At 43.3% G+C, this 13,208-nt stretch overlaps 1 protein-coding gene across 1 annotated transcript in view; it reads right to left on the bottom strand.

The window, feature by feature from the left end:
* EPB41L3 (erythrocyte membrane protein band 4.1 like 3) overlaps positions 1-12,815 on the bottom strand; it is a 141,426-nt gene extending 128,611 nt beyond the window's left edge. Inside the window, exon 1 of the mRNA XM_032180813.1 lies at positions 12,765-12,815. The gene's annotated coding sequence lies outside the window, so the exon portion shown is untranslated. The remainder of the gene's footprint in view (positions 1-12,764) is intronic.
* Positions 12,816-13,208: the final 393 nt, after the last annotated feature.

Raw genomic sequence — 13,208 nt, 5'->3', positions numbered from 1 at the left:
CCCACTTCCCAACACTGAAAAATGAAACTCCTTACTGCAAATTCTTAAAAGCCTATTGAAATATCTGGTCATGCATAAGCATGACATAACCCAAACAGCTGTTGTGACCATCATTACTGCAAAAGCATATACTAGCCAGCAATTAAATCTCTGCATAAAAAGACAGGCTTTAATACTGGGCAACTTGCAAAAGAATTCACATTCCTCTGTAAATTTCTTAGCTTGGAATCAGAGACTTGTGATACTTTAGAAATCCATGTGTGCCAAGTTTAATGTTCCACAGGACATACATAACGCTGGGCTAAGACAATCAAGAGAGAAATACAATTAAGTTTGATATCTTTGTATTTTAACAGTAAGTAGTACTGATTCCATCCACGCTAGAATTTGGCACATATGCTCATAAATATAAATTAAATAGGAAGAATTCTATTTCAGTTGGTTTTCATTAGTTCTAGTAAGAAAGCTCATTTGTGTTGTTTGATAAGACACTGTCTTTCTCAAATGAAACATACCACACGTTGAACTAGAGATAAATGATCTTAGTGTTAAAAAATAAAAAATGGATGCAACGATACAAAACTTGAGCAGCCTCATTGTTACTGGTTAAATCCAATCATTCCAGGCTCCATCACAAACAACTGTATTTTGGCCACCCTCTGGATCACCTCCACAATGCAAAGGGCAGGCAGAAATCACAGAAATACAACCCTTGACCATTTCTCAGCTTGCTGAAGGACATGCTAGCAGGAACACCTAAAAGCTAAGCAGACAATAAAGTTGTGCAAAGCCTCAGATGAGATTCCCAGCAACACAATTCTGCTGACAGCCGAGCTATTGCTGATTGCTTTAACCTTTGCCCAGTCCGGGCCACTGATTTTGCCTGACTCTTTTCCTAACAAACCTATGGTAATAGCTTCATCAAGGTTGAGATAAGCATGCAGGCAGTTAGCTTCACCACAAAAGACAGCATTTTGCCCATAAAAAGCAATCCATCCTGATCAAACAGAACTAACAACCCAAACTGAGCTTGCCTTTGTCATTTGCTGCAGGATATTTTCTGAGTCACCTAGGAGGATAGGTCTTGACTAAGGAAATTACTAACTCAAGTTCACTAACTCGGATCCTAACTACAATTTCCAGAAGCCTGGGAAGAAAGGTACAGTGTTTCCCTAAAAGGCCCTCCCTACTCATTTTTGTGAAAGACCTACACAGCATATCACTTTTGTCCCATATCCCTGCTGATGAAAGCTGGTCCTCAGGATCTGGTGGATTACTGCTGTGACATCTGCACCTAGGGCCAACTCTTTGAAATCAAACAAAGGTCTTCAAACATGAGACCTGCTGTGAGGAGGTCACAGCTTGTACTCATCGTCACACACGCACTGACGAGCAGCTCCACCAGCAGCAGAGGCAGGACGATGCCCACACGTGCCTAGGCTGTGCGGCAGCCCTGGAGCTGGCAAACAAACACTCTGCTGCCATAAAAGCAACAGGCTTTGTCTAAGCTAAAGTAAGCATATGGTAAGCAGTTCTGATGTTAATACTTCTGTTTATGAATATCCCTTTTTCAGTCCTATTACATATGCTTTTAAAATACCCGAATGAAAAACATGTCTGGTCTCAGATGGGCAGGTTTTTTATTTATTTATTTTTTTAAATCAATGGGTATAGCAAGCACCTAGAGTTTCTTCAAAAGCAAATATGAGAATAATTAGGATTTATTCAACACTTGACCTAAAACCATCTGGGAATAAAGGCCCATTTACTTCCAGAGGCTTTTGGTTCAATAAAGCAGTTACTTTATTAGCAGGAAAAGTATCTCACTGACCTCACAAATTTAAGTGTCAGCAAAAGGAGGAGAGAATCGAAGTACCAGCCACAGTTGCAGGTTTTACTAAATAGTAATGTTTAACTACTTCCTTATCACAATCTTCCTGTACAACTATAATTTAGGAACCTTTGCCACTGCAATTTTCTCTGCTTCATTTTCTTTACAGCTAGGCTTTTGTGTGTCAGACTAAATGCTTCTTCATCAGCACTATTATCCATGCAACAACTGAAAATGAACAGCTATGGTGAAAAAACAGAAAAGAAGAAACAGAGGCTTTGCATATGTATAAATAAATAAATAAATAGCAGCCTAGTAATTGAGGCTAGAGGAAGACTGGACATTGAGCCACAATAGTTTCTTGAACGTAACACTGAAAAAAGTCACTGTGCATACACATAAAACAGTAAAGTTAAAACCAAGGTAAAGTTAAGGTTAAAAGCTTAAAATTTTACTTTTCCACAGCAATAATCTTGATGGCTTTATGGTCATGGTGCTTTCAGCCTCTGAATATGGAAGGAACACTATACTGTATCCTCCCTTGGACCTCCCCCACTGATCACATCTGATCACCGTTGGGGCACGACAGCTAGGAATGATAGCACACCTGCTATGTGCATGGAAGCAGATGGGACAGTGGTTTAAAAAAAAAAAGCCTTTGAAATTCCATTGGAGTGACTAAACTGTTGCTATTCTTATTCACCTTTATTGCCTCTGAACACAAAGCAGGGAAGTCAATCTGTAAATGAAACTAACTCTTCAGGAATGAACAAAAAACAAGCTAACAAAACCTGAAATACAACAAAAAAATAAAATCCAGTTAATTCAAAAACCCACATTTACTCACTTGTGCATTCATAAGCCATACACTACTAATAGCTCATTTTGTAAATATTATGTTTGTTATTAAATGTTTGCTGAGCTAATGCCAATTATTCAGGCCATCTTCCTGAAAATGCAAAGGGTTTTTCAGGAACAAACCATCAGCAGGCCTTTGCTCTTCCAAAGCCCCCTGTGGTCATTTCGGACCCATCCATGCTCTTCTTTGCAGACTCCTGTGTTTTATCATGCAAGTCAGCCTGAATGACCTTCACCACTTCTCTTTTCCTCCCCTTCCTCTACAGTCAGAGCTCTGCTTGGCTTCACATCACTACCACCACCACCCAGCATCTAGCTCACATTGAGCAGCTGCCTTGCATTTAGTTCCATCAACAATAGGTTTTAATCTTCTTGCTATTTGCACTCCCACATCATTTTTGAAGCTCTGGGAATAGTCATAGCCCAAGTTTTTTACAAAAAGCCAACTGGAAAAAAATAATTTCTCAAGGACCGAGAGCCTTCCCCATGAAGAATCTAGTTCTCCTAAAGTTTGCTCCCATGAGGTAAATAAGGCTTGTTAACTGACACCAGCAAAAGTCACTTGGTTACTTCCAAAGCTTGAGAAACTATTGATGCAGCTACCATTGGAGCATAACGAATAGCATATTGTTTCTTCAGAAGCAGCAAATTGTTTTGTGAAATTAAAAACTGAAAACAAGCTAACATCCAGAGACTGCCCAAGGCAGCAATATTCCAGAAGGAACCTAGCCAGATGCTACATTCCTCTTCACCTTACAAAAGCCACCCTCCTTCAGATGTCACCAGCAGTCTTGCAGCTTTCTCTCTCCATGACCCTGCCACTTCACTTCTCTTCCAAGCATAAAGGCCATACTAAATTCAAATGTTTTTTAAATGGACCGTAGGATAATTCAGGCCAGGAGGGACCTCAGGAGGTCTCTGGTCCAACCTCCTACTCCCAGCTGTGTCATCTGTGAGGTCAGACCAGATTGCTGAGGGCTTTGTCCACTTGGATGATGAAAACCTCCAAAGATGGAAGCTGCACAGCCTCTCTAGGCAGCCTGTGCCCTTGCCTGGTTGTCCTCAGGGTGAAAAAGTTTCTTCCTGTAACCGGTCTGAGCCTCTCTCATTTCACCTTATGCCTGCTGTCTCTTGCCCTTCCACCATGCAGCGCTGGGAAGAGCCTGGGGTTGCACCAGTTCTACTCTTTCAGTGAAAGCAAAAGAAACCAGCCCTTTTAGCTTTAATATTTACCTGCCTACACACACTACATTTTGCTCTTTGATTTGGATTAATGATTCCAATTGTAATTTTGCTTACTACATTTACCAAAAATTTAGATGTAACCGAACTAGAGCAATAGTGAAAAAATAAATTTAAGCACAGAATTGGGGTAGAAGTATTTGTCCATGTAATCACATCAAATTTCCTCCAACGTACACTGATGATGGAAACACTTCAGCTTTCACATTACTGCCCTTCCAGATATTAAAGCAGAGTATATCTTTATATAGGTACAACATGAGCCAATTATACATGTACATGTACATTACAAAATGGCCTGAAATAAAAGAGATCTACACAGAAGCAAAGCCACGAGGAATGCACTTGCAGTTTTTAGATTTGAAGAGTTTTTGGTAGTGCGTACATCACAGTAAATATGCATTACTTACGTTCCTGGGCACAAGAGCTATTACTGTCTCAGGCTGATCAAGGCTTCTTAGCACATCAAAAGAGCAGCAGTCTGAAGCAGTACATTCACAGATCTTACTACTCAGTTACAGAATTACCTTGTACCAGTCATGCAGAAGGCTTCCTAACTGCACTCCTAGCTACAGTGCTGGGGAATAAAAGGTATCTAACAGCAACCAAGAAATGAGAAAAATGCAGCACTGCAACATATGTTCATCCTGCCCGAAAGGTCACATGAAATGTGATTAGAGCCATTATCCTCCAGCACTCTGAATCTGAATATTGCCTTGAGACAAAGGCTTTCCGGCATAAGCTATGGATCAATAAAAAGGATTAAGCAGCAATACTTTGGAAATGCTCAAAAGTAAAATATCAGGTTTTAATCTCGGATTTCTCCAGAGCTGTGCCTGAGAAGACACTCTTACATTTCAGTCCCATCTTCCAGTCTCAGGCTCTCTGCACCTGTGCTAGACACAAATGCCACAGACCTCGCGTGTTCAGAGGACTCAAAAGGAAGAAGGAGAGGGCATGCAACAGCTAAACCCCACTGCAATCTGTTGGCAAGCAGCCTGTGCCCAGCCGCACACTTGCTCCCACGCTTTGCCCAGAACAGGGCCACCACCACACAGGGGTCACTCACATCTTCCCAAAGTGGGATGTGACGACAACACGTTGATCCTAAGTTTTCTTACTCAAAACCGAAGCCTGTGCATAAAGAAGACAGTTGCCACGTAGGTGAAAGGTGAGGCAAGTTGTTTTCCCTTGATGGAGCCCGTTAATAGTAATGAGCCACTCCTGCAGAATCTAAATAGCTCAGCGATAAATCCCAAGGCTGCTAAGCTGCCAGCCACCTCCAGTAAGTTCTCAGAGACAGCTTTACTCCTCCAGATAGTGCTGGGTGAACATAGCCACCTCCAGTCATGTTTCTGGAGTAGATCTGATGGCTCTTATGTTTGCAGCAAATGTCTTCCCTGCAGCTGTCCAGTCACCTTTAACTGAAAGTCCAAAATGCCAGTCTCATCCTCAGGGAGCAAAAGTGTTCCCTTTGAGATCTGCAGAGGAGCAACGAACACAACCCTGAAAGAGCTCTACTTCTCTGTTTACACACCTCTCTGGAGACTACTTGGGATGGAAATCCTTTCCACAGAAAGTTCTGGTCCAGTATTGAATGCAAACAAAGTAGCAACACATTACTTCTGAAAGTTAACACCATGGACAACAACAGCACGAGTGACAATACAAAGAACTGCACAGTATTTTTCTGAAAAACTATCCAATGAAATAATAAATTTTTATCTGAATTACTTGCAGAAACAACTGAATAAGCCAGAAAAGAAAAATTAAAATGTTCTAAGCCATTGCTTCACAGTGTGTCTTACAGAAAAATCATTTAAAAATTATTACAAAAGCAATAATACTCAATCTTATAAAGTGACACTATTTCAAATTAATCTGCTGCGTGTTAATTCCTCCACCTTTGCCAACAATGAAACAGAAAAAAAAAAAATGATTCACCAAAAAATAAGTTGCAATTCAGTAAGCTTCGCCTGTTACTTCCACAAAACCAACATCCCAAAAGCAGATCTAGCCTTCATCAAACCAATAAAAAACAATTCTCCTGTTTCTCCCAAGAAAATATAAGTTGAACTCATTTTTCAGACTCACCAAAATTGTCCATATCCCAGGAGGCAGAAGCATGTCCAGTTTGTTGAGTCCATGATTGTGGCACGGTCACAGCATTCAGCAGGAAAATGAGGGGGGGAGAAAAAAAAACAACACGTGAGATTCAATGAACAACACAACACCATTGCTTAATGTTAAAGGAAATAAAACGGACACAATAGCACTATCATGATGATAAAAAAATAATATTTGCAATTTAGTCTGATCTGTTAAGAGGCTGGCCTCATATGGAAGATTTTGTGGGAATAAAACAAATCTCCTCCTGCACTTTTTTCCTCCCCCATCAGGGGGTAACAGGTGAGCACTATCACATACAGAAAAGATACACTATTCTCTGATACCACAGACATTTTTAAATCCTTGATGATCAGATGCAAGATCTGGTAGGGAAAGAAGTCAAAAATGACACGGGCCAGTGATTGTTTGCAGAATCCTCAGTCAAGGAGGGGGGTACTAATAATTTATTCTTTACAATTGAGGGGCTTGAAACCTACCCTATAGCTAAGTAATTGTGCAGTTATACGCTTGCAAATCATCAAGAATAATCAAGCTGAAATGACAGCATGAGTTCTTTTCTAATAATAAGAAGAAATGAAAAAAAAAAAAAAAAAAAAAAGAAAAAATGTTGCAGTTTTTCCAGGCTCAGCATTGATTTCCTTTGGTAACTGCTCCAAAGCATTCAACCTATTATTATTATTATTATTTTTAATTATTACTATTTCAGAGAGGGATTGCTCTGAAGATATCTGTGCAAAATTCTGATCACTGTGGGTTAACCTAAACGAGTCCCATGTTCATATGTAAGAGCACTGAAACACGTGTTCATCTTTGGACTAGAGAAACCGATTGCATTTGCAAATTAAGGAAGAGCGAAAGGTCCTGGAGCACCTGATAAGGAAAGCGCTGAAGCCTGCAGTGGAGAGGAGGCAGCCAAGAAGGAGATGCTAGCCACATTGTCCTCGCAGCTGTATCGTCATCAGATTCTGGCACTCGTGCAAACAGCACCAAGGCTGACGAGATGCCAAGGAGTCAAAGGTCCTTGAAAGTCTCTCACAACAGATTGGGAAATCTTCCCATCTGGTACGCTTGAGCCATCCAAATCCTCCAGACCAACTGTCCTCAGGAATACACCTAACCTGACAACACAAAGACCTTCTGCAGGGGCCAGGGCAGCTTTCTGGTGTCAAGAAATCCTAAGGCCGGCTAGGAGGGTGGTGAGCCTCCTGCACAGCCCCTGGTGTGGTGTGTTTCTTTTGGATTAGAAACCATCGGATATATATAAAAAAATGTATCTGTTGGTATCAAAAAGGAAAATATAACTGGCACAGGCAACTAATTTGCAGCCCCCCATGGATAATGGTTGATGAGTTACCTCCTCCCCTGCTTCCACGGCCCATTAATAAGACAGCAAGGAAGACTGCAGAATAAGGATGCTGACTGCTCATGTGTTTTCCACTTTGCTTGCAAGCAACTTTTCTGTTGCTTTTACTGTAGGAGTGCTTTTACAGAGGGAGCCTTTCCAACTCCTTCATGTGAAGCATATTGGAGGGGAAAGGGAAAAGAGATTGCAAAGGATTTTCCTTCTCTTCTGATTTCACTTGTCAGTCTTGTGAACCACTGTCCTTCCCCAGAGAAGTGACCATGCACCACTATTGTCAGTGTGACTGCAGCTACAGATTGCTCTCAAGATATTACCCACCTTTTGCTTCTGCAAGGGGAGTTGAGATTAATGGGAGGACAATTTCACTGGAGCAAACATGGCTCCAAGATAACCCCAAGGACTGTAATGGCCACTGAGTGATCTGACTAAACACAGGATTTCAAATTAAGGAAAGTAAGACTGTGATGGTGGCATGGAACAAGATGAACATTAACGAACTTACTCGGAGACAAGAAGTCAAGAGGTAACAGGAAAGGAGATGTGCAGTAGAAGGGACTGCAGGGTAATGTGGTGTGCAGGAACAAAAAGGAGGAAGGAACAAAACAAATGGGTACAGCTGACTTGAAAGCAGCTGAACGTGAGCAGGAGAGCTGCCAAACTAGTTTATGTAAGATGGAGAGATGGCAGAAGAGAGGGAAAGTGTTGCAGCATTCCCATTGACAATACTTCTTATGCATTTCTGAGTGAGAACAAAAAAGGAGTGCTGAAATTTCATACAAGCGGGGAGATTTCCATTAGCAGCTCAGGTCTGTGTAAAAAGAGAGTCCTGAAATGCCTTGATGGGATGGATGAATGGATGGGATGTAAGCATCAGCATCCACTGCCCACGCTATGTCCCAATTGCCTGGATCAGGGCGAGAAGAGATGCATTAGAGCAAGACTCCAGAGCAGAGCCATTTTGCATTCCCCCTGCTCCTCTTCACATGCTATTTTTGCATGACACCGGTTATGAAACTGAAAATGTTGGTTCAGCTTCAGGCAGCAATTTTAGGGTCAATTGCTTCTTCACCAGACACTGAAATCACAATTTTTCAAGCATCAAATTAGCTGTGAATGTTTTAGGGGACAGTGAACTTTACTTATGCATTATTACTTCAGGTCCCTCTCCTCCAAAGCCTGTATTGTAATCTGTCTTTATATGTCAGGTGCCTTTTTTTTTCTCGAATCACACTTTAAGATGAACTCTGCATTATACTACTTGTTTTTTGCCCTACCAGCTCATTCGTGACTGCTACACACTCTCCAGTGCAATCTGTACAAGTGGAGGCATATGCTTTCAAAGCCAGGTGAAGCATTTTATCCATTTATCACAAAAGTACATCAATATAGGTTTTCCAGCTAAAAGCTTTTGGAAGTTTCCTCGAAACTTTTATGGTTCACCCTGGATCCATTCCTAATCCACAGGCAGGCTAAAAGATTCATTGGCACCAGTGCTGCACAAAATAAACAAACAATAAAGCCTTAGTGAGGTCAGCTGTTCAACAACAACAAAAAAACAAACAAACAAAAAAAACAGGGCTATGCATCTTTCCCTAATACCATCAGCACAACACAGAACAATTGCAAGCCCTAATACTGGAGCTGATTTCAGCCAGGATCCACCTGAAGGATATGGCTCTGGAATCAAAAAATTGATATTTGAACAGTTTCACAGCCAGCACTCCAGAGGGCCAGGACAAATGGAAACTAATGGAAATTGGAAAGCCATTGCTGTAGATGATGTCAGGTTCAGATTTGTGACTTCACCTGCCAGCAGAACTTGTGGTACAGAATAAAAACTTCCCAAATTAACTCCTCTGTGCAAGTGTTAGTAAAGTGTGAATGTGAAAAAATGTTCCTTAAAATGGAAGTGACCGTCCAGTATTATCCTGCAAATTTTATGCGTCTTCAGCTGATCAGTTTAGAAGTGCTATTTTGTGTCAAAATGGGCTGCTCATAAAATCTTATGGAAGTAAGACAGTTGAAATGAGAAACAAGGAAACCAGCAGTGCTGGGGAGATTTAGCATACAAGCAATAAAGCTGAGTTGCGTTTGGTCAGTCCCCACATCAGGTCTACAGCTTGCTATCCAACTGTGGAGGCAGACCATGAAAGCCTACCACGTCATGAGAAGAGAACTACACAACTGAAGCTCCCCATTTCCTTCAGTGAAGTCAATGCAGCATTACACATCAGTAGCATCAACATCTCCCTTCTGTCCTTGCAACGTACAGCCCAAGTGCTATTTGAGTTTCACAAAACATGATCTGTGGCAGCTCCTCAGAGGCTGAGAAACTTCAGCTCTTGGCAAGGTTTGGCAGTCCCCCCCCCAGGAACTTATCTATTCAAAAGCCGTACACCCATACATGCATATATATATATTTATGTAGACATGAACATATATGCAAGCGTAGTATATGGATACACACACAATATGCATGTTTAGAAGTCTACAAATTACATAAAATGTGCTCATCACCCAGCAGGTGGCACTCGTACCACAAGCTCCCGATGCAGGAGCCCTATGGAGACTGCAAGCAGGCATTGCTCTACAGGAGGCACCATCCTCCTGAAAGGTAAAACCACCATGGACATAAAACGGCCTACAGACCTTTTGCAGGACCTGAAGTGTCAAGGCCAGCATCCAGGAAAAAACAAACAAACAAACAAACATTAGGCTTACTAGCCAGAGATGGCCTCCTCTAATTCCCTTGACAGCAGCAAGACTTCACTTCTTGTGGTGAGCAGCATTTTGGGGACTGAAAGGGTTCTGGAGAAAAGCACGCCGAATACTTTTGATGTGGAAATAATACCTTATGATGGTAAGAACAATAAAATTAAACGTAAAGCTTCCTTCAGACCTCATCACTTCTTTTCTTCATTTAACACACCCAACTAGCTTTCAATTAGTCCTACTAATAACGTGGGTTTGGGAAGATCTCATGAATGAGCAAAGCAGAACTGGCAGAGGAGATGCTGCTGTTTTCCTTCAATTAAAATTGAAGTCTTGTTTTCACCCATGACTCAAGCGTCACTATCACATACACATTCTCAGTATACCTCTTCTTCAGCTGAATGGTGCTTCAACTTCAGCTGAGTGGGTTTGTTTCTAAAAAAATATTTTCCCTTCAAGTTCAACATTCCACCTATCTCCCTCCAGTCTTAAAAGAGGAAAAGAAAAGAAGAAGAAAAAAAAAAAAAAAAAAGTATGTTTAGAAGCATCAATCTGAAAACATCAGTTCCGTGTGGAGCATTTCTGTTCCCAGTAAGAGAATGCCTCATGTCAGATTGAAAGATGCCTTTCCAAGGTCATTTCATGTTCCAGTAGGCTTGTTATGAAGTTGTGGAACGGCAGATAAGGTTGCATGAGATAGTAAAGTGCCTTCCTAAGCTAGTTCTGAGCAGTAATGTGCAACCAATATTTGAGCTAGAGACTTCTATAACAATTACCTCTTAAAGCAACTTCATATGCGAAGATAAATGCTGCTGCAGGAAGGACAGGAGAGTACTGAAATACTAATAACCTGCTTTCCTGCTCTCCCAACAACAAAAAAAAAAAAAGTAGAAGAAAGCCATTTTCCTGGCAAACTTGCACTAATAGCACATGTTTATGGCACCTGGCACGGATGCATGGGGTACTTTATGAGGTACTTTCTAGGAACATTTGGGGGTATCTCCTTGGGAAATTTTGTTAAAATACCAACCCTTTGTAATAACGAGAATCTGACATTAAGAACTGTTTGATTCAGAACCTACAGAGGTATTTCCAAGTTACAAAAATAAAGATACTGGAGTAGATACCAGGATACCTATTAGATACCAGGACCAACAATTCCTAATGTTAAAAGGAAGAAAAAAAAATACGAAGAGCTACATGCATGTCTAATGTTTCCTTGAAAGTCATACAGTCACAGGGTGAGAAACGATGATCTGGTATTTTTAGATTTCCTCTAATATAGCCCAAAAATGGAGGACACTACATAGCAGTAACCCCTCAGCATGCTGTTAATACTGCCTGAGCCTATCCCAAACTGCGAAGCAAGGTATGCGTCTGGCAAGGCACTGAATTGTGCATTACAATTTTGGCCATCATGACAGGGACTGTATCCTTCCCTGGAAAGAGCAGGGGAACAAGCCTAAAAACTCCAGAAAGACAGACAGACAGGGAAAGAAATCCTTATCATAAATGGTTAGCTACGTCTTAACGAGGTTTAAAGCTCGACTGAGATTAATCAGTTAGAGGTCCGCAAAAATGCAAACACTTCGCATTGAAAGAGCCCAGCTAAAGTAACGGGGAGGGAGGAATCTATGCTTTTTCAAGACTCAAACGAGCGTTTTTTGGGGGGGGTCCAACAGCCTGTCAGGAAAATTTTGAAAAAAATGGCCACCCACTGCTGAACTGTGCACGAAATGCAGAGTTTCGGCGCTCCGTTTCTGCATTGCACCCACAGCCCCCGCTCTTTGCCCCCCCCCCCCCCTGCCCGAGCATCCCCGGCGCCCCCCCCCCCCGGCTGCCTCCCGGGGACTCGGAGCCTGGAGCTGCCGATGCTCAGCTCCGGCTTCGCCCCGCTCCGGGGGGCTCCAGCGCTCCTACTTTGAATTTTCGGGCTCCCAGCACTTTTCTAAAGCACCGCTGCGACTACAGAAATGCGAAGAGGTCCAGCAGAGCTTTTTCTTTCAAACAACCAAAAGGGTAGAGGGGAGAGAAAAAAAAAATAAAAAATAAAAAAGGAAGGGGGGTGTTAAACCTTCCGTTAAACCTTTTTAGCGCGGAAGGAAGACGCACTGCCCCTGCAAAAGCTTGCGCACCCTCCGCAGCCTCCCCGCCGCGCAGCGCAGCGCGCAAAAGCCGCGCAGCCCTCAACTTCGCTCCGCGGGTGCCGCCGAGGGGCTGGCAGCTCCCCGGCGGATCTTCCGCGAGGGGGGAGAGGTGCGGGAAGGGAAGGGAAGGAAAGGAAAGGATTGGGAAGGGAAGGAAGGGCGGCCGAGGGACAGGCAGCCGCAGGATCCCTGCCCGCCTGCGGCACTCCCGCACCGCCGGAGAGGGGCGAGCGCTGCCCGAGGGCACCCCCGCCTGGGGGGCGGGCAGCAAAAAAGCGGAGGGGGGAACTAAAAATTAATTAATTAGATGAAAAAAAAAAGGGGGGGGGGGGGGAAGGGGAGAGCCAGGGGGCAGCGCACGCCCCTTAGCCCTCCCCGTCGACCTCAAGCCAAGGACAGCCCGGCGGCCCCGCTGCGCATCGCGACCCGCCGCGCCGTGCCGTGCCGTGCCGTGCCAAGGGACAGCCCGGTGGCCCCTCACCTGAGCCCGTCGCAGGAGATGCTCCGCTCCGCTCCGCGCCAGCCCCGGCCCGCCGAAGTTACGCGCAGCGGCCGCGGAGCCGGGCTCCCACCTGCAGCGCCCGGCGCACTTCGGCTGCCGGCTCGGCACGGCACAGCTCGGCCCGGCACGGCTCGGCTCGGCCCCCCCCCGGCCCCATTGGCCGGGCCGCCGCCTCCGCCCCTCCTCCGCCCCGCCCCGCGGCTGCGGACACCCCCGCGGAGCTGCGCTGCCCTCCTGCCCCGCCGGCTGCTCGGGGTGGGGGACACCCCGGTCCGTTTTATTTTATTTTATTTTATTTTATTTTATTTTATTTTATTTTATTTTATTTTATTTTATTTTATTTTATTTTATTTTATTTTATTTTATTTTATTTATTTTATTTTATTTTATTTTATTTTATTTTATTTTATTATTTTCCTTTCA

The sequence above is a fragment of the Aythya fuligula genome, chromosome 2 (assembly GCF_009819795.1).
Source record: "Aythya fuligula isolate bAytFul2 chromosome 2, bAytFul2.pri, whole genome shotgun sequence".
NCBI classification, from domain to species: domain Eukaryota; kingdom Metazoa; phylum Chordata; class Aves; order Anseriformes; family Anatidae; genus Aythya; species Aythya fuligula.
The sequence above is the reverse complement of the archived record's forward strand: the minus strand, read 5'-3'. Positions and strand labels throughout refer to the sequence as shown.